Below are 20,097 nucleotides of genomic sequence, written 5' to 3'. Positions count from 1 at the left end.
TTTTATTCGGAAGACTTCTTTGCAATCCTGCAGATAGAATTAGTGGCTCCCTCCTCCATGTTTTCAGAGCCCTGAATTCCTCTTTGCAGCACTTAGCTTGAGAAGAAGCCAACAGGCACAACTAGAACTGGGGATTAACTCTAGGACTGGGGATTAACTCTTGCCTTGCTGGAGGCCTTTGGAGACACAGGGCAGTGTCTGGTTATCAACTAGGAAAGAGTATTTCAACTTTTCCAAAGCAGGTGTGGCCATCATTGTTCATCCTAGCTTAACAGCAGCCCCAACAATGTCCTGTAACAAGGACCTGACCCTCAGTAGGGCCACATGTGACTCACCTCTTCACTTTGGCGTTTGTTTGACCTGATTCTATGCTCAGAAAGGAGGAGGTAGGGTTGGGGGAGACACAGGAGGGTGTGTGGTAACCTGGGTTCCTGGTGTCCTCATCAGGGCAGAGGGAATAAAGAACCTTTTCTGGGTACATCTACTTCTCCAGCTTTCCCCATGGATTCCACTGAAGGAAACAAGCCCAGCATTTTGACATGTGTCCTGCAGTGGCTCAGAGAAAAAATAAGAGAGAAAAGCAATACTCCCAGTTCACCTGCATTCACAGGAGACACAGAAATGCACCCAAGCACAGGCATGCCCAGGACACGTGCAAATCTATGTGGATGTGCCTCTAATACACCATGTGCATACACACATTGCACATCCCTCCCGCCACACACTTACTAAAGTCAGGAGTGACCAATGGAAGCCAGTGTGTGCCCAGAAGGGGATCTTGTGCTGGGTTAAGAGAAGGGTTGGGTTTGGGGGCTGCCATATTTTGAGGGAGAGGCCTGGGAGCTGGAAGATGTGACAAAACAGACAGGAGTGAGGTCCAAGCTATAGAGAAGAGGCTGGCTTGATGGGGACAGTAAGGCTCTGCCTAACCAGGGCAGTGCACGAAGGAGGAGGCCATCAGGAAGCCGGGTGCAAAAACACAGGCTGTGCTGTGTGGTGGAGAGGGAGGGATCAGGCGCTTTCCAGGTGCCCGGCATATGGTGGATGCTTCGCAGATGTCAACACTTTTAATTATCACACTTACCCACTAAGTGAGCATGACTCTTATTTCACAAGCCTGGCTCAGGCTGACAAATGACTTGCTCATCCCTCCTGAGCCAGAAACAGAAGCCACATGCGGGTACAGATCTGCTGGGTTCCAGATGACCTGCTATGTCCACTTTGCCTTCCATTCAGGTAAGAGGTGCATGTGGTGACCTTTATTTGTCACCCTGGCTGGCATACCGCTTACCCTCCTAAAGGATGCCTACCCTCCCAAAGGCCCTCCTCCCTGGCTCACCTCCATGACTGAGACTGGGATAGACTGGGCAACAGCTGAGGGCACAGGGCAGAGCCTACCCCAGCTTCTCCTCCTGCACAGCGGGGATACTCGAGGCCAGATCGTTCTTTATTGTGGGCCTTGTTCTGCACTCTGTGAGATACTTAGCACTTGTCTTAGTGTGGGCGCTAAAATAAAATATAAGGTGAGTGGCTTATGATAACAGGCCTGATGGCTGGCAGTGTGGATCAGGGTCCCAGCATGGTGAGTCACAGAGAGGATCCGCCTCCAAGTTGCAGGCTGCTGCTTTTCCTCGTATACTCACCTGGTGGACAGAGAGGGAGTGAACTCTCAGAGGCCCTATTAGAAAAGCCCTGGTCCCATTTCTAAGGGTTCCATCTCCACTTCTCATATTCTGACATTGGGGATTGGGATTTCAATTTGAGAATTTTGAGGGCATACAAGGATTCAGTCTGTATGGATAGCACCCTTGGTCTCTACCACTAGATTTCAGTGGCATCGTTCTCCAAGCTTCAGTTGTGACAACCAAACTATCTCCAGACATTGCCAAATGTTGCTTTGGGACCAAGTCCTCCCCAGTTTCAAAACACTGGCCTACAGAGATGGCCTTTCAGACAGGAGGATCTGGAAGAAATTTTGCAAATCCGTGGTGCCTGTTACGAAAGTTTTTGGTTTTTTTTTTTTTTTTTTTCCCAGTGCTTGGATAGACATCTGTCCCTCTGGCCTCACTACTGATGAGCCCAGTGAGTGGCATAGGGTGGATGATATGACCTGTGAGAGGCCTCTGGTACCTGGCAAAGCACCAGCTCCATCCTCCCCTGGGACCACTGTCCAGCATCCTTCCACCTGCACCCCCAGGATGTGAAGACCTAACAGCCAATTATGAAAATGAAAAGTCCAGGCCTTGTCCTCAAATGAGTATTTTCCTGTGGCACTTTGATTCTTTTATAATAAGCACCTAGTCACCAAGGAATTCCAGGAATGTGGCCTCCATAATGAAAATAGGTCTCTTGGTCCAGAGAGGCCCACTCACTGGCCTAGCAGACAGGCCAAAGGGGCGGGCTGCGAACCTCAGGCAGGTAGGGGCATTTGCTGGAACTGTCCCCACTTGGCCCTGAGCCTGTTCCACATCCCTATGTCCAGATGCCCAGCAGCAGCATCTCCTGAAAAAAAGTTACGGTGCTTATAGATAATTGATTTCATATCAGATAATCACTTCAGATCATTTCAGATAATTAATTTGATATTTTCATTTCAGAAAAAACAAAGTATATTAGTCTTCAACCTAACATCGTTTGCTTGTTTACTTTTTCATTTAGTATGAAACAGTGATATTATTATCATTCCCATTTTAAAGATGAAGTTTAGGCACAGAAAAGTTATATTACTTGCCTATGAACTCAAAGCTTGTAAGCAGAGATGCCAAGATTTGAATCCTGGAAGCCCTCCCTGGAGTTGATGTTCTAACAAATGCACTTCTGCTACAAAGTAACTAAGCCGGGTCCTGATGCTGACATCTTACTGCCATGGGAGATGTTTCGGGTCAGGCAAGTCTACTTGTCTGGGTTGGACAAGGACATCTTGAGCCTCCTCTTGAGAACTTAATTCCTTTATGTTTTCCTTTAAAAGAGCATGGCCACATTCAGAATGCTCATCAATGCTAAGAATAATGAGGTGATCTAAGCCACAGACTTAGATCTGCAAGGGTTAGAGACACATCTCCGCTCTCTTACACTGGGTGCTCTCAGGTGAGGGACGGAACCCACCAGCTTCTTCATCTTTGCCCTGAAGAGAATGAAACTGACCTCAGAATCCTGACTTTTGATGAGACGTGCTTGATTACTATTTTGGGTCAGAATGTGGGTCTCACTGGAGGCCCTTGAAAGAAAAAAAGCCCATATCACCTGGAGCAGGTGATTAACCCTCTTGGGCTCAGCTGACCCAGATGTATATAGAAAGAATAAGAAGAATCATTTCAGAGCAAGAGGCACAGGTAAAATATGCACAAACAGCGTGTGATGAGGACAACACAGGCAGGCTCGGAGTGGAACGGGGTTGGCTGGTGCAGGATCCTGGGAGGCTAAGGATGCACAGGCCAGAGGGCTGCACAGGGGCAGGCTCTGGTTTTGAGGCTGAAATTTCTGCTGGCTTCTGAAATCTGGGGACTCTGGGGAGACAGAACAACTTAGCATGAACTGAAGCGCTGACTATGCCCTTTTGTTCTTAGTACCCCTGGGAACCGCAGCTGGGTTCCAAGAGGACTGAAGGTCAGTAGGGAAAGGAAACAGTTTGGCTGGCCTGGGGAGGAAGAGAATTCCAGCAAGCAAGGCCCCAGGGCAGCCACTTCCTCCTCCTCCCCTGTGCCCTGGTCCCTCCCTGCACACATACACCATTATGTGACACTCACAGTGGACTGATTGTGAGCACCAAGGGCCCAGAGGAACAGGCTGGGCTGGAGCAAAATACTACTCCTAATAATCACTTTATATGAAGGGCCTGCTGCATGCCAGGCACCAGGCTAAGGCTTCCTCAGCATTATCTCATTTAATCCTCTCCAAAGCTCTGTGACTTACGGATTATGCTCCTTCTTTCATGAGGAAACTAAAGTTTGCAGAAGGTAAGTGTTACACTTAAGGTCACATAGCTGGCAGGCAGTGGAGCCAAGCTCCAGCCACAGGTGGTCCTGTTCCAAGGCCTTTTCTAGTCCATTCTGATGCCTTTCAAATGCCTATTTCTTTTCAAAAGATGATGGCAACAGTGTCAGTATCTCTAAATGGCTTTTTCTAGCTCCCTTCAAAGTTTATCCCATTACATTTCAAGTTTAATTGGTTTCACATTGGTGAGTAGCTTTTATAAACTGTGTTCTCTGTGTTCAATGTTCTAAGCTATATCATCTATTTTAAGGTGCACCATTGGTTTAACGATGACTTTCAGAGTAGAAATATAAAGGAAGAGCACGTTAATGTGTTTTGAATTATGCCATTTTATATAACAGCAATATGAAAACTTTAGAATGAAGGAAATATTGGGCCAGGTTCTGTGTTAAATGCTAGTAATGAAAATATGAATGATACTTCGTAGCAAATTTATGCTCCATCTATTGTTTCAGATATTCAATTTATTTTTATGAAAGTCTAAATTACATGCAGCAAAATGCACACATATGAACCGAGTTCCTTCATATGTCTACACCTTCATTACCACAGTTCTTTCAGTGACTTTTAAGCACTCATTTTCCAAAGCTGTAAAAATCATTGGGAAGTTCTCCTTTCTCAATAGTGCAGGAAGTCCAGCAGACCGAAACCCCAATAATCAAGTGAATAAAAAAGATGTCCACAAAGTGATTGTAACTGTATTGGTATTAAACTAAGTGACATGTGGTAATCAAGAAACAAGGGGTCTCCATTTTTAAATGGGGGTTCTGAAAAATCATAAGATAATTAGAATCTGAAAAACGAAAGTTCAATCTTCCCAAGCGGGGGGAGGGGAGGACATTCAGTAAAAGAACAGAAAGTGTGAAGCCTTGAGTTGGTCAGGAACTGGTGTTTGAGAAGACTAGTATAACTGAGGAGTTGTGGATCATGCCACAGAGTAGTGAACATTGGTTGAGTCATCTGAATGAGGTGGAATATTTGGATTTGCTTCTCTGTGTAGATGTGTGGGCAGTGGAGGGAGATGAGGGAAGGCTTCTTGGGGTGGTAGCTTTCCCTGCAGGTGGGTGAGGCACAGGAAGAGGTAAGCGGCACACTGATAGGAGGGGAGGGTTCTTATTCAAGGGCATCTGAAGAGCTCCACCTAGCTGGAGCCTAGGAGAAAAGGTGAGATCAGGTAGGTGGCTGGGAAATGGAGTACTAGGGGAGATGTCCAGAGGCTTGTCTTTGTGGCCACCAAAAGGGACCAAAATGATGCTCTGGAAAGATGCTCTGTGCACAGCCTATAAAGAGAATTGGAGGCATTGCAGCCACAGCATGAGATCAGTCCCCAGAGCCACTGGGCATCTGCCACAGATGTCTCCTGTGAGTATCTTGGTGCTGTACAGAGTGGCCAGTACATTAGTCCTTGTCCCTGGTACCCTATTGCTGAAAAGGTAACGTGTTTTATTTTTAAAGCTCTGGTGCCTGGATGTTGGAGGTCAGTGAACCTAAGGCACATGCTGCAGTGGGTTGTACATTGAAAGCACTAAAAGGGTTGGCATCACTAAATGGGTGCTCAGGAATAACTGACTGACGGGATGTGTGGATTCGTATCTCTTATTTACCTCTTACCATCCCTCTCCCCTTCCATCTCTGATACAACATCCCCTCTAAATACTGCACACACGACACTCCACCACACCACACTTGTACTGCAACACACTTGCTGGACATCGGGTTTAGCACATGGTTCTGGTCAAATTTAAGTTCTGCTACTTACCTCCTCTGTGATCTTAGGCTACCTCTGTGAAACTCAATTTCTTTCATCCTCATGTGGGATTATTAATACATCTAATTCCCAGGATTGTGGAGACGACTTCCTGACCCACTGTGAACCCATCACTGGATGAGAAGATAATGGAGGTGCTGTAAACCCCCAGAGAACACATACCCAACAAAATGTATGTGCAGGTTACCAAGGAATATGTGAGTGTCCAACATGGGCTGTGAAAGTCTGGCTTCAAATGCTAATCTTGCCCCTTGTTTGCCATCTGAATTTGGACTATAGATTGGGATTAGGTTCATTTGCAAATTAATAGACACCCAGAATAGTACTGACTAAGTAAAACAGAAGTACTCCCATAGCAGCTATGGCAGTCCTTGATGTTAGAGCCCCAGACTGCCATTTACGGATCACACTTTGTAGACCAACATAATTATTAAAGCTCTAGCTTATGCTCATATTCCAGCCATCAGGAGAAACCAAGAGGAAACCCTCAGTTCTTTGGTTTAGAGACAATCATATGTGCTGTACATACCACCTTGGCTAAATGCCATTAGTTGGACTTAATCCCATGGCCCACAAGATACAAAGGTGTCTGAGAAAGTTATTATTCTGGTTGGTCATGTGTCATGATACACATCAGAGAATTTGGGCCTGAGGAATTAGAGAAGATCATTTATTGATGAACAGCTAGCAGCTTCTGCTACCACTGGGAAAAGTCACTTTCTTATCTCTGTTATTTTTCAAATCTATAAAAGGTAATAATAGCATTCATAGGTTGGCTATGAGAATTAACAGAGTCTATACAGTATCAAGGGTACTTCTTAGAATATGATAAATGTTCAATGTCTTTTAGGAAATATTAATCTAGGAAAGCATAATTCCTACTTTTTGCCATAAGCAGCAGAAGACTTATCCATTCAAAACTCCACTCAGACAGTAATATTGGGCCCATCCTGGACTAGCTTAATGTCATGTCACCTAACCAACAGCACCTGTCTTACAAGGAGAGTAGAGGAAACTCACAGGAGGGATCAGCTGCAGGTATTCTATAGATAAACACACTGAAGCCCACAGAAGGGAAAAGAGATTGGGCCCCTAATCACTGCATTGCACTGGCATTCCTCTGTGAGTCTTGGTAAGAAGTATTCTGATGGCCAGGAGACTCCGAGTGAGAGGCTTTCCTTGGGAGGCTTGTGTTCTCCAGCAGGATGTTGCCCACCCTCTCCTCACCTACCCACAGTGGGTAAGCTATGGGAAACCCCACCCAATGTTCTCTGGGGAAGCTGCAGCTGCCAGGTCATGGTGGTAGGTTGGGACTCCTGGTGTCTTGGGTTCCTGGTCACCATGTTTGCAGTGTGCATTTGCAGGGGCTCCAGCCTGAGCCAGTGGGGAGCAGTGCTTGGGACTAATTTTAGGGAGTGGCATCACTGTGCCTTTTTTTTTTTTTTTTTTTGCTCCATAGTTGCTACCACTGGGTCCCCATCAGGCACAGGGATTGAGGCTAGGATTCTGGGTTGGCTCCAATACCCAGAAAGAACCACAGTAATTGCTTGGGGACCTTCCATCTAGAGGAGCCAAAGAAGCCAAGCCAAAAGCTTTGCCAGACTTGGCACCAACTCTGGCCACAGGGGTAGACTGGTAAACATAGAGTTCCTTTACCTTTTCCTTGCACTCTGGTTACCCGGTGCCACAAGACCTCTGCCTAAATCCCCGGAGTGCAGGCCTACATCCTCCTTGGAATTATGTCCTAGAAAGTTCCGGAAGGCCTTCAGGGTAGTGGGAAGAGAGGCTATTGGAATGTCAAAAAAAAAGTCTGCTTCTGAGGGTCATCAGGTCATTGTCCCATACTGTCTCCTGATGGCTGAAGAAGAAAATTCCAGGAAAGGGAAGAGAAGGAAGTTCCAGGGAATTGGGGGGTTCGAGGCTAAAGAATCAAGCAGGGGCTCTGCCCTTGGAAGTCACCTTGGAGGGTTTGGACTTTCATCCTGGGTGCATAGAAAAGAAGGATAAATTTAAATAAGAATGGGGCAAATCCAACTAGTGTTTTAGAATCTTCTCTGAATTCATGTGAAGATAAATACCAAAATCTGTATCATTCAATTTCTCCAGAGAGCAGAATCAGAGTGAAGTGAAAAGAGAGAAGAGAAACAGGATGGCAGGATAAAAGGAGGGAAGAAGGGAAAAAAAGGGGAAAGAGAAAGAGACAAACAGGGAGAGACACAGAGAAATTTAAGAAACTGGCTCATGTGATCATGTAAAATGGCAAATCTGTGTATCTATATGGTGGTGGGCCAGAAAGCCAGAGGCTCACATAGACAGGGTTACTGTGGTCTTGGCACAGGGATACATCATCTGTGCTATGATGTGTACCAGCAGCCTCTGGGTAATCAAAGCTTTGTCATACCCCTGAGTTGGAAGATGGTTTCTGTTCAAAGCTAACCTTGGTCGGGGTTTGTCTTTTCCTCCTAAGTCCCCACCCTGTCTGGCCAGTGCTCTGTGTAGCCAGCACTCCCTGTCCTGGATGAATTGCAAACTCGCTGAAAGGTTCTATTGTTTACATACAATATTTCCACAAATAAGTTTCAATTGATTCTTTTTTCCTCACTTGCTTATTCATTAAATTCTCAAGTCACCTGTGTGCCATGATCTGGTGCTGGATCACACTGCAGAGGGCAGGTTAGGGGATGCTGTTAATGATTTCACCTGCTAACAGTGACAGACCAGAGTATCTCACGGCAGTAAGTGGAGAAAAGAGGCAGGGGATAAAAGTGGGTTTGGGCATCTTACCCAACACGGGGAAGCTAGCTGAGCTAAGCCTGAATGATGGGTAAGCCTCATCAAGTCTCCACATCTGAGAGCAGACTGAGCTGACAGTGAGAGTGATAAAGGATCCACCCTATTCTGCACTGTAGCCTATAGCCCGATGGATGTCAGCAGAGACATGTCCCAGGATGGCAATTTTCCTCTGTTCCTGCTGGGAACTGGATATATTTTTCTTCCACGGTTTTTCAGTACACAGGCACTTGCCTGTCTAAGGCTTGCCATAGCCTTCACTTTATGCATCCTTGTGCCAAAGGAGGCCTCCTTTCCCTGTGCCTGCCCGCCCTCCTGTTCTGGCTTGGCATTTACCTCCTTCAGTGAGCCTGAGCCAAGTTGAGAGGTGCCTGGGAGTGGGGACAGAGAGAGGAAGGAAGGACACAGTGAACAAGTACAACAGGCTAGAGGAGGCCCATCTCTCTTCATCCACAGAAATCCATGCTTGTCAAATGCAAGGTTAGAGGTTCTGTCTTGCCATTCTTACATGCAACATGAGGTAGATAATCACATTTCAGTTAAGTGCAACTTTAGTATCTATTACTAATCCTTTTTTATGTGTGAATGGGCTGGCCTCTGTGGGTGATACTGGTAGACACACAGACACAGGTTCTGCCCTACTGAATCTTTAATTTACCTTCTTTCAACTCATTGTGTGGCTAAACCCCAGTTAACTTTCAGCTTTCTGAAAGAGGTTTTCTCATTTCCAATCTATAGTGGTACCTTGGTTCTCCTTTGTAGGGGCCTTCTCTTGTCATCACAGCTGGTCTCTGCATCTTTATTTTGGCTGAATATCTGTTCCGTTCTGTCCCCTTCAATAGACTATTTCCCAAGAGGACTCACTGGCTTAACATTCTATTCTTTGAGACAGGCAGATAATTGAGTTACAATAAGAGCGATGTTCCTTCTACAAATCAAATTTCCCTTGAGCTACATACATTCCTTTAGGATCTCCTGAGGAAATGTTTTTCTTTTAACCAATTTTTTTACTGGTTTCTTTGTTACAGGGGGACTACAAATGCCTAGGAGAGTCAGTACTGACTACCTGCCCTCCATATGCCAGGATTTGTGTGTAGGCTCTTGCAGATATATTCTCTCTTTTACTTGTCCCCTAATGGCTCCTAGCACATAGAGGTTTTTTTTTTTTTTTTTTTTTGCCTTTTTTGAGATGGGGTCTCACTATGCAGTTCAGGCTGGCCATGAGCTCACTTTGTAGCCCAGGCTGGTCTCGAATTCGCAAAGATCCTCCCATCTCAGCCTCCTGAGTGCTGGGATTACAGGCGTGAGCCACCACACCCGGCCACATTGAGGTTTTTAACTGACTCTGTAAGCAAGTTAGATCAAGTCACTGGATTTGGTTTAGGCCAGAGATTATAAAACCTTTTATTTTATGGGCAATCAACTACTGGTCTAAGTAAATTAGAACACTTTGTTGTGAAAGATTCTGTGGTGGTAGTGGGCCAGATGTTGACTTCCGCAAAAGATATATTTATGTCCTCATCTCTCTGTCCTATGTATGTGACCTCATTTGGAGATTAAGGATTAGAAAATGTGGGAAATAACATTGGTAGATAAAATTTAATTCAGGGTCTTGAAATGAACTGAATTGTCTGAATAGGCCTAAAACAATAAAAAATGTCCTTTGATTTTAGGAAACATGAGGGGAAGCCGTGTGAAGGAAGAGACAGAGACTGGAGTTGTACAGCTATGAGGCAAGGGACACTTGGAACTACTAGAATCTGGAAAGGCCAAGGAAGACCCCCACTCACATGCACTATCATTACCATGAGTGCCTTCAGAGGAAGTTTTATGACAGTGGGGTATTGAGATCCCCCAATTCAATTGTATTAGTATTTATTTGATTTTCCATGCTTGTTAGTATTTATTTTATATAGTTGGGTACACTGGTATTTGTTGCATATATATTTATGGTTATCTTTTCCTCTTGGATTTTTCCCTTTACAACAATGTAGTGACTTTCTTAATCTCTTAATCAGTCTTGGCTTGAAATTCACTTTGTCTGCAAATAGAATAACTACCTCTGCTTTTTTCTGGGTTTCTGTCACATGGAATATTATTTTCCATTCTTTGACTTTCATTCTATGAATTTCTTTTTAAATTAAATGTGCTTCTTGTAAGCAGCATATTGTTGGATCTTGCTTCTTGAACCATTCTGCTAACCTGTGTCTTTTGATTGGTGAATTGAGACCATTAACATTGATAGCTTTAACTGAAAAGCCTTGACTTACTTTTGTCATATTATTTTCCTGTTGTTGGTCCCCCTCTTTTTCCCCCACCTTCTGTTTAACTGTTTTCTTTGCCTGGTACATTCCTTCTGTTGGAGTTTATGGAGTTGTAAATCTTGTTGTCTCTTTATAGAATGTCCTTCAAACCATATTGGAGTGCTGTTTTCATGGTTATAAATTTCCTCAGATGTTCTTTGTCATGGAAGTATCTTATTTTTCCATCAGTTTTGAAAGATAGTTTGATAAGGTACATCATTCTAGGTTGAAAGTTGTTTTCCTTTGGAACTTGAAATACTTCACTCCAAGCTCTCCTTGACTTGAGAGTTTGTATCGAGAAGTCAGCTGATATCCTGATGGACTTTCCTTTAAAGCTGATTTGTTGTTGTTGTTTCTTTTTTCTCCTAACAGCTTTTAAAGTTCTAGTCTTTTGTTGAATTTTTGGAATCTTGACTATGATATACCTGGCTGTAGATTTTTTTGATCATTGCTACCTGGAGTTCTATAGGCCTCATTTATCTGTATATGTCAAATTCTTTTTCTCTACCAGGAAAGTTTTCTACCATGAATCTGTAAACAGTTTTTAATATCATTTTTGTTATCTCCTGCTTTTTCATTGACTCCATATCATCTTGCTGGATTGATTTTACACATCCTCTTGCTATTTTTGAGAAGTCTTTGTTTTCATGATTACTAACTGCAAGCCTGTCTTCTTATCTGAGATCTTGTCCTCACATTAGTTTAATCTGTTGCAAATAGTTTCCACAGAATTTTTATTCTCCTAGATATCTGCTTGAATCTACCTTATGAATTCCATTTCTTTCCTATGCTGAGCATTCATGATTTCCATCATCTATATTTTTGTCTGTATCTGCCCTAGTGTCATTAAGCATGGTCTTTATTTTGGACATCATCTCTGCAGTGTTTTGAGAAATTATATATGATTTGATTTTTTCCAGAGCCTCATTCAATTGCTTTGTTTTTATCACTTTAGAGAGGCCCCACCTCATTGCCCCCCAAGTTTGCCTTTGGTGAACTGGATGTCTGGGGTTGCATCTTGTTTAAGTGTCTTCTTATTTTATTTTCTTTTTAAAATTTTAATTCCTAAGGTGATACTTGTAAATTGCCTATGATGGTTGCTTTATTGCTGGTATTTAGGGCCCTTAGGTAATGGCTATTTTTCTGAGGTATCTTCCAGGGGAAACTGATTTTTGTAGAGCTGTTGGAAGACCCATCTCTTCAATTTTTTTAATATGAGAATTTGCTGCTTGTTTGGTCCAGTCCCTCATTTTTTGGCACTGTGTCATGGTATTTTCTATGACCTTTGGTCAATTTCAGTCATAAAATACCAGGAAAAACAGCTGTTCAGAAAAGTTACATAGGTAGTTTTCTTTATCCTGGCCATTCTTTCTGGAGTGAGATGGAATCTCAGTGTGGTTTTTCTGTTGGCGGGAAATTTATAACCATGCAACCACTGTGGAGGTCAGTCTGGAGATTTCTCAAAAAGCTGGGATTGGAGGTCCCATTTGACCCAGCTATTTCACTTCTGGGCATATTCCCAAAAGAACTGAAAATATCATAACACAGTGATATATGTGCACCCATGTTTATAGCAGCACAGTTTGTACTAGCCAGATCGTGGAAACAACCTAAGTGTCCATCAACTGAAGATTTGGTCTTTTTATACAATGAAGTACTACTCAGCTATAAAGAATGATCACATTGAGATATTTATGAATAAATGGATGCAACTTGAGACCATACCCATAAGTGAAATAAATCAAACTCACATGTATAAATACTGTACAATTTCCCTACTGTAAGAAATTGTAAGAGGACATAAGATTTTATGGTAATCATGGTTCCCCATTATATTTCTTTGAAGTCTTTTTTTTTTTTTGTCTTTTTCGTTTTTATCGGTACCAGGGATCGAACTCACGACTGCCTGCTTGCAAGGCAGGCGCTTATGCCGCTGAGCTAAATCCCCAGGCCTTCTTTGAAGTCTTATAATATTTTCATTCATTGGTTGGAATGGTTTTATTCTGTTTTGTTTGATTTTATTATGTGTGATTGTATGAACAGCTACTTTGAAGAAAACAAGACATTATGGCAGCCATTGCTCATTTAATATCAGCTTGCTTTGAAGTCCTTTCATGCTTTTGTTCTTCTGTTTCTATTGGCTTTACCATGTTGTTATTACTGGATTTTAATATGTGTGATAGTATAAACAAAATTTTAAGGAAAATGAGATATTATAGTAGCCATTGTACATTATTGGTTATTTGGTTTTGAATGTCTTGTAATACTTTCATTCTCTTGAATGGTTTTATACTATTTTTGCTATGTTTGATATTATTGTATGTGAAAGTATGCTTTGTTATGTTCTCTTTTGTTTTATTCTCTTTAAAATAAAAAGGAAATACCAGTATTAATACCATCAAATATAGCCTAGAAAATGACAAATTGAGCTAACCATTAATTTTCCACTTTTAACCATATGATCTAGATTTGTGGTTGTATAATAAAATGTAAAACAAAACAAAATTATACACAGTGCACAGGTCCTTAATATGTCAATTTTGTCCTCAGGGGTTAAAATTTAAAATGGGTTAAGGAGAAAATAGAGAAGTGGAATAAGAGGAAGACATTAGAATTAAGGCTGAAGGACAAAAGGGGATCATGCTGACTTTGGTAAACTGGTATATTAAACTGGAGGGAAATAGAGAAGGAAAATATTAAAAAGAAGAACAGAACCACAACCACAAAGGGCTAGAAACCATGTTCACACTCACATAAAAACAGAATCAAACAATGAAGAAGAAAAAAAGCAAAAAACAAAAACAAAATCACCACCATCATCACAAAAAACAAATGAGACAGAGTCAGAGACAGAGACAGAGATACACACAAAGAAGAAAATCTACTTCCAGGTTTGTGTCTGCTGTCACTGGTAGACAGTGTGTGGAGTCAGAGTGCCAATCTGTGTTGCCAGAAGCCACCAGTAGCCTTTGGGTGGGATAGTGGATAATTTCAGTGAACCTGCACTTTCTGACTGAGAGCAGACTCATTCAGCTCACTGATGTCTGAGTTCCTTTCACTGGTCTGAGCCCAGCTGGGAGCCACTAGATGGAGCCAGCACTGCTCTGAGTTCTGATCTCAGTTGTCCATCTCCAAGATGGCTCCAGACCAGTTGCTCTCTCACATGAGAGGACTGAGTGCTGTGCACTCACCACCAGCCAGTGCAGTGCAGTCCTTCATGTCCACTGATCCCCTCCACTGCCATGTCTCTATCAGAGGACTCCATGATTGGCAGCTGCCACCATCACCATGTGTCCCCAGGTTTGAATCACTCCTCTTGCACAATGTGTCCCATCTCAAAGAGAAGGTGCCACCGGCTACCTCCTCCTTCTTTACTGAAATTTTTCCCTTCACTCTCTCTGTGGGCTTCAATTTGCACATCAGATTCTTCTTGGGTCCACGAGACCACTTCTCTCCTTTTTGTCTTTCTTATGTTGCTATATTCCAGCTTCTGGATGATGAACTCAGAGAGGCTCTTTCACTGTTGATTACCACTCCACCATCTTGGTCTCATTCCAGAGGAAGTTTTAAACTACCTAGCTTGTGGTATTTTATTAAGGCAGACCTTAGGAGAGAATACAAGTCTTTTCAGTTCTCAGCAGGAGACCATGAAGGCTTATCTGCCTGCATGGATGGGGAGACCAAAGTGTTTAGGTAAATGCTGAATAAGGGCTGATTTTGATTTTGATCAATCAAGTCTTTCAGTCTGGGACTTTCCTTGTTTAAACAGATCCTAGATCATTCTTTCTCAAAGCGATTCAGTATTACATAGCACATAAACAAATTGGGATTAATTTCCTTTGGCTGAGGGAAGGATGGAGGGTGTGGGAGACCAATGGTCACAACAATAGATTCATCACTGTTGGCTGAATGACATAGCTCTGGAATTTGGGGAGATTGAAAATGGTAGCTGGTCCTCTTTTCATTCCTACTCTTCCCACCTCTAGGCAGCACCACATTGAACTTTCCAGAAAAATGTTGCTGGGAAGCAATTCTGGATAAGGATTCTGCTTTTGTTGGAGTTAATCATTTCAAAATTTCATATTCTTTCATGCTAGGGCTTTCCCACCTTCTATGAGCTCTTCCTGGCATCATTTAAACCTTTGGTTCTCTTCCCTGCCCACAACAAAAAACAGCCAATTCCCTCCTTCATGTTACGAGAGAGAATCCAGTGTTCAGAAACCTGCTGAGACCCTGGCTCAAAGCGAGATTCTTCTCCTTTCATGCTCTATAGCCTTGGAGAACTTATCACTGACCCTCAATTTCCTCATCTACAAAATGTGAAGAAAGGAACAATACTTCCTTCAAGATGTTGCTTTGAGGATTCAAATAAATTGTAGGTAAAAATTATGTCTTGTACATACACTTAGTAACTGAGTAAAAATGGTTAAAAATAAAATACTGAATCAAAGAAGCAAAAATCAGTTGTCACATTGAATTCTAGACCCTTTATCTTCCCTCAAGGCTCGTCTTTTCTGAACATTTAGTGATCCCATTTATTGAACCCTGACTGTAAGAGGGGCAATTTGTCAAGCATCTTCCATGCCTCCTCATTTGGCCCTGACAACAGCCAACTGGAATATGGACCACTGTTATGCCTGTTTAATAGGGAGAAAAACTGAGGCTGGGGAGTGGAGTGACTTGCTGACGGTGATGTAGCAAATGAAAGGTCCATCTCTAAGCCATCACAGACTCAGCCTCTGCAATGAGGACTTGCCTTGGAGTGCTCATCAGCTTTCTGGTCTAGAAAGTGACAGCTCTGTGTCCTCTTAGACCATGGAGTTTTGGCAGAAAAGAAACACGCTTCTTGGTCTTTACATCTGAAGCACAGTACAGAATCTGGCACAGGAAAAATAGCAGTATGTCCAAATAAGTAATTGAGAGTTTTCAGAAAAGAGCTTTATATTAAGATGAGGAAAATCTGCACAGTCATCTGTCTTCTGTCCTTAGTTCCTAAGTAACCCTGTGCCTGTCAGCTATTTCTCTTGTATCATGGGGATAATGATATGCTATTTGACTCGGTCTGGAGACTGGGTCTGGGATTATTTAAGAGTCCTTTCAGTTTGAACAGAGCCAGCTGCCACTACCCTGGCTCAATCCTTTATCCCTAACATCGCTCAGTGGTTCTTTGCTGAATGAACAAATGATTCTGGATTTTGCTCAGCTATTTCTGAGTTACCATCTTTATATTTGCTGGAGCATGTCTAGATTGAACTGCCTGGTTTGGAGCAGCACCTCTGCCCACTTTTCCATAGTAACCAGCTGGAAACTGAGGTTTAGCTGCGGCTGGTCTTATAATTATGATGGTGCCTATGTATGTATTCTTCATTGCAGACTAGAAAGGGTTAGCCTTGGGCAGCATAGCCTAGGTGTTCTTTCACCCTGCCTTACCCCATTACTATGCCTCCAGCTGAGATTAGGCCATTAGTTTATTTATAAACAGGTGGCACACTCCACCTGAGCCACTAGAGATAAGACCTAAGCCCTAAGCGCTGCTCTCTACACACCCTGTCCACCTGCCACCCCGGAACTTGTTAGGGAGAATTTGTTCTTTACAGGCAGCTCTGCTCCTGTGCTTTGAAAGTTCATGTGTTTGTGTGAAGACTTTTTGGGGCCCAGAATGGCCACTCTTGCAGTAATAGGAACTATCATGGGGCTTCCAGAATGAAAAGAGCCTTGAATCAAAACAACAGTAGGTCTGCCAAACCCAGTGAGCCAGGGGCCATCTGAGGAAACTTCATTCCAGAAGGAAGGCTGGTGTCTTCCCAGGTTGAAACTGAAATATTCCCTATTTCTTGTCCTATCATATCCCAATCTTTGGTCTTCCCTATAGCTCAGATATTAGGGTTGTCCTTTGTCTATCCTGATTATGAGCAGCTGCACTTGTCTGGCCGGGGACTTGTTTTCAATGTGAGTTAAGGATGACTTTTACATTTTTAATTGATTGAAAAAAATAAAAACAAGATCCTCTGGGACATGTACAAATACATGAAGGTCAAATTTCAGTGTCCATGAGTAAAATTTTATTGGAACAAGGTAGTCCTTCATTTATGTATTGCCTCTTTTGCTGCAGCTGCTGGGATGAGACGTTCTTACCACTGGGCACTGCTGCTTGGTGCACTGACAGTCACAGCAGTGCTGCTGTGGTGTTAAGACATTTGGACACATGGTGCATGTAAAATTTGTTAGACAGCTTTAACAGAGGAATATTAGTGCTGATTTTATAAAAGGGAATATTTGAAATCCAACTAAATGAAGCATTTTTCCTCCAAATGGATTTCTCATCAGTAGACCTGTTTTTCAAAAACTTGGACTCCATCATTATTAAATTTGATTTTCATCTGTAAATTCCCCCCACATCTTTTTCTCTCTTATAACTTCACAACGCCCTGGCATTTGCCTCTTACTCTGCAAAGCCTGTGGTGTTTCCTATTTCTGTAAAAACTGTTTGCTCATCTTGGCCCTAGACATGGAACTATACCATAAATTTCATAACTTTGATTTTCCAAATTCACATCCTAGACTAGCAGGTTATCTTACATCCACAGAGAAGCTATAAATCCTTCATAGACTGTAGTAAAAAAAATTCTTTTTAAAATTAGGTTTATTGGTACAATTTAGATATACATAATTATCATATTCATTAAGGGGAACTTGTACCTGATTCCTCTTTTTTCCCAATCTCCTTTCCTCCCTTCTACCTTCCTTATTTACATAGCTTTGTTCCCATTTTATCCTTCACTTATCATTTTTCCTTTTCCCTCCTTTCCTTTTTCCCTCCCCTCTCCCTCCTTCCTAGTTTCTCTTTCCTTTTGAACAATTTCCTCCTGTTTCACTGTATCTAGTATACATTTTGATCCTTATTTACTCTTTAAGTTTCTCACACCTGGGAAACAATGTGATATTTATACCTGTGGATCCAATTTATTTTACTTAAAAGTATGGTCTCCAGGTGCATCCATTTACCTATAGAAGTCTCAAGCATATCCTTCTTTATGACTGAATAGTACTCCATTGTAGTAAAAAATCCACATTTTTTCCCATTCCTCAGTTGATGGACATTTGGGTTGCTTCCAAGATTTATCTGTTACAAACTGTGCTACTATCAACACGGGTGCACATATATCACTGATGTATGGTGCTTTTAATACTTCTGGGAAGACACCCAGAAGGAGAATAGCTGGGTCAAATGGGACCTCTAATCCATGTTTTTTGAGGAATCTCCACACTAATTTTCACAGTGGTTACACCAGTCTACACTACCACCAACAGTAGAGAAGGGTTCCTTTTCCCCATAGCTTCTCCAGCACTTGCTATTAGTTGATTTCTTGATAATAGCCATTTTTGTGGGGTTAAGAGGAATCTCTATGTTGTTTTAATTTGCATCTCTTGAATGACTGGTGATGTTGAATATTTTTTTTTCATACTTGCCATTTGCATTTCTTCATCTGAGAAGTATGTAGTCATCCTAGAGGTCTATTTTTGGATTAAGTCTTTAAACTTGGTGGCGGTGGGCTGTCCGATTTTTTTCAATCATAGTGAAAAATTTGGCCCAACTGTTCTTATTGCTTTTAAGGAAGGCTTATTAGCTGTATCTCCTCTTTGGCCTTCTCCACCTGTCTCTTCTCTCCTTGCCTACTCAGCATCCCTGTTAATATTATCTTGAAAGCTTCTGGCTTGCTGAGGCCTCATTGATTTTCCTCTACTTTGATTCCCCTAGGAGAAAATTAATCCTGGCTGCTTCATGAATCAACTGATACCAAACCACTGGAGAATTAACTCCTAGATTTGAATATTTACTAAGCATCCTGCTGGTGGATAAGTCAGTGGGAAACCCCATTTGGCATATGTCCTCTATTCCCCAGGCGTGGGATGCCCTAGTGGCACTAGATTGGAACCTGAGATTTTTAGTCTAGACTAACCTAAACCTTGCAGGGCCTATCTGCCTGATTTCCTTTAATTACTCCCCTTAGTCTGCATTTCTTTTTCTGTGAATTTGGGTTTGGATGCTATTACCTCCCAGCTAGCTCTAAGGATTTGTCTTGTTTTGTTTTTGCAGTAGTTGAGATTTGAACCCAGGGCCTTCCCACTGAGTGATAGTCCAGCCTTTTTACATTTTGAGACGGGGCCTTGCTAAATCACTAAGTTCCCCAACCTGGGCTCAGACTTGTGATTCTCTTGCTGAAGCCTCCCAGAGGGCAGGCTGTGCACCATTTTCTAGGGTTGAAGCAGGGCAAATTGACAGGGAGGCACAGTAGTAGAAATAGAACCAGCAGCTGCCAGTGGCTTCCTCCCTGTCCAGCAGTAAAGCCCATATTCTGAATTTTCCCATCCCCAGACTGGGACAAAATGTCATGTTAAGGCTTTTCATTCACCATCGTCTCCTTCCTGCTTGCCTTTCCATCCCGTGCCCTGAGGAATTCTGGAGCAGGACTCACCTCCCACAGCCCCAGGCTCAGCCAAGCCCGATTTCTTCATCCAGGATCAATTATTTTTTTCTTCTTGACTTGAAGAAGAATAATGAATCACACTGCCAACTCCACAGTCCTTTCTATTATTCCCCTGTGTGCCTTTGGATTTCCTCTTGGATTGTGAAATTTGCCCTTTACAATATCCTTTCCATGCTAACAAAAATGAAGTACTTAGGAGGTGGTATTGGAGGGATTTTGATCTTTTGAGTTAGAAATTTGGTGAATTCTTGGCTCTTGTTTTTTGCTGGCTTCAGTCCCCAAATCCTGCTATCTTTTCCACTTAAAAATGTCTCAAATTCATCCCCTCATTGTAAGCCCCACAGCCATTGTCTGACTTGATGGCACCATCATTCTCTGTTACAGGATTCCAGCGCTTCCCCTGCAGTTTATCCTCTGCACAGAAACTTTGAGGATCATCAGTGAAGGTCTGCCCGCACACTTCTCACTGCCTGCTTATCTCATTCAGTGGCTTTCCATTACCCAGAAGATAAAGTCTAAGTTTCTTTACCCAGGAGTGTTCACAGACTTCTTTGCCAGAAAGGGGAGTTTCTACCCTTGAATTTGGGTGTTTTAGATGGGACACATGATTAGCTGAACCTGGAGGTTTCTGAGTTTGAGTTCTCACTTGGTTCTTATTCTTTTTACTTGAAAGAGATATCAGTATTCTTTTGTTTCTTTTTTTTTTTTTTTTTTTTGGTCAAATTAGCATCAAATCCCATTTTTTTTTTTTTTT

This window comes from Cavia porcellus, unplaced genomic scaffold (genome assembly GCF_034190915.1).
Source record: "Cavia porcellus strain 051 isolate PalLab524CR breed Dunkin Hartley unplaced genomic scaffold, mCavPor4.1 scaffold_19, whole genome shotgun sequence".
Taxonomy (NCBI): domain Eukaryota; kingdom Metazoa; phylum Chordata; class Mammalia; order Rodentia; family Caviidae; genus Cavia; species Cavia porcellus.
The sequence above is the reverse complement of the archived record's forward strand: the minus strand, read 5'-3'. Positions refer to the sequence as shown.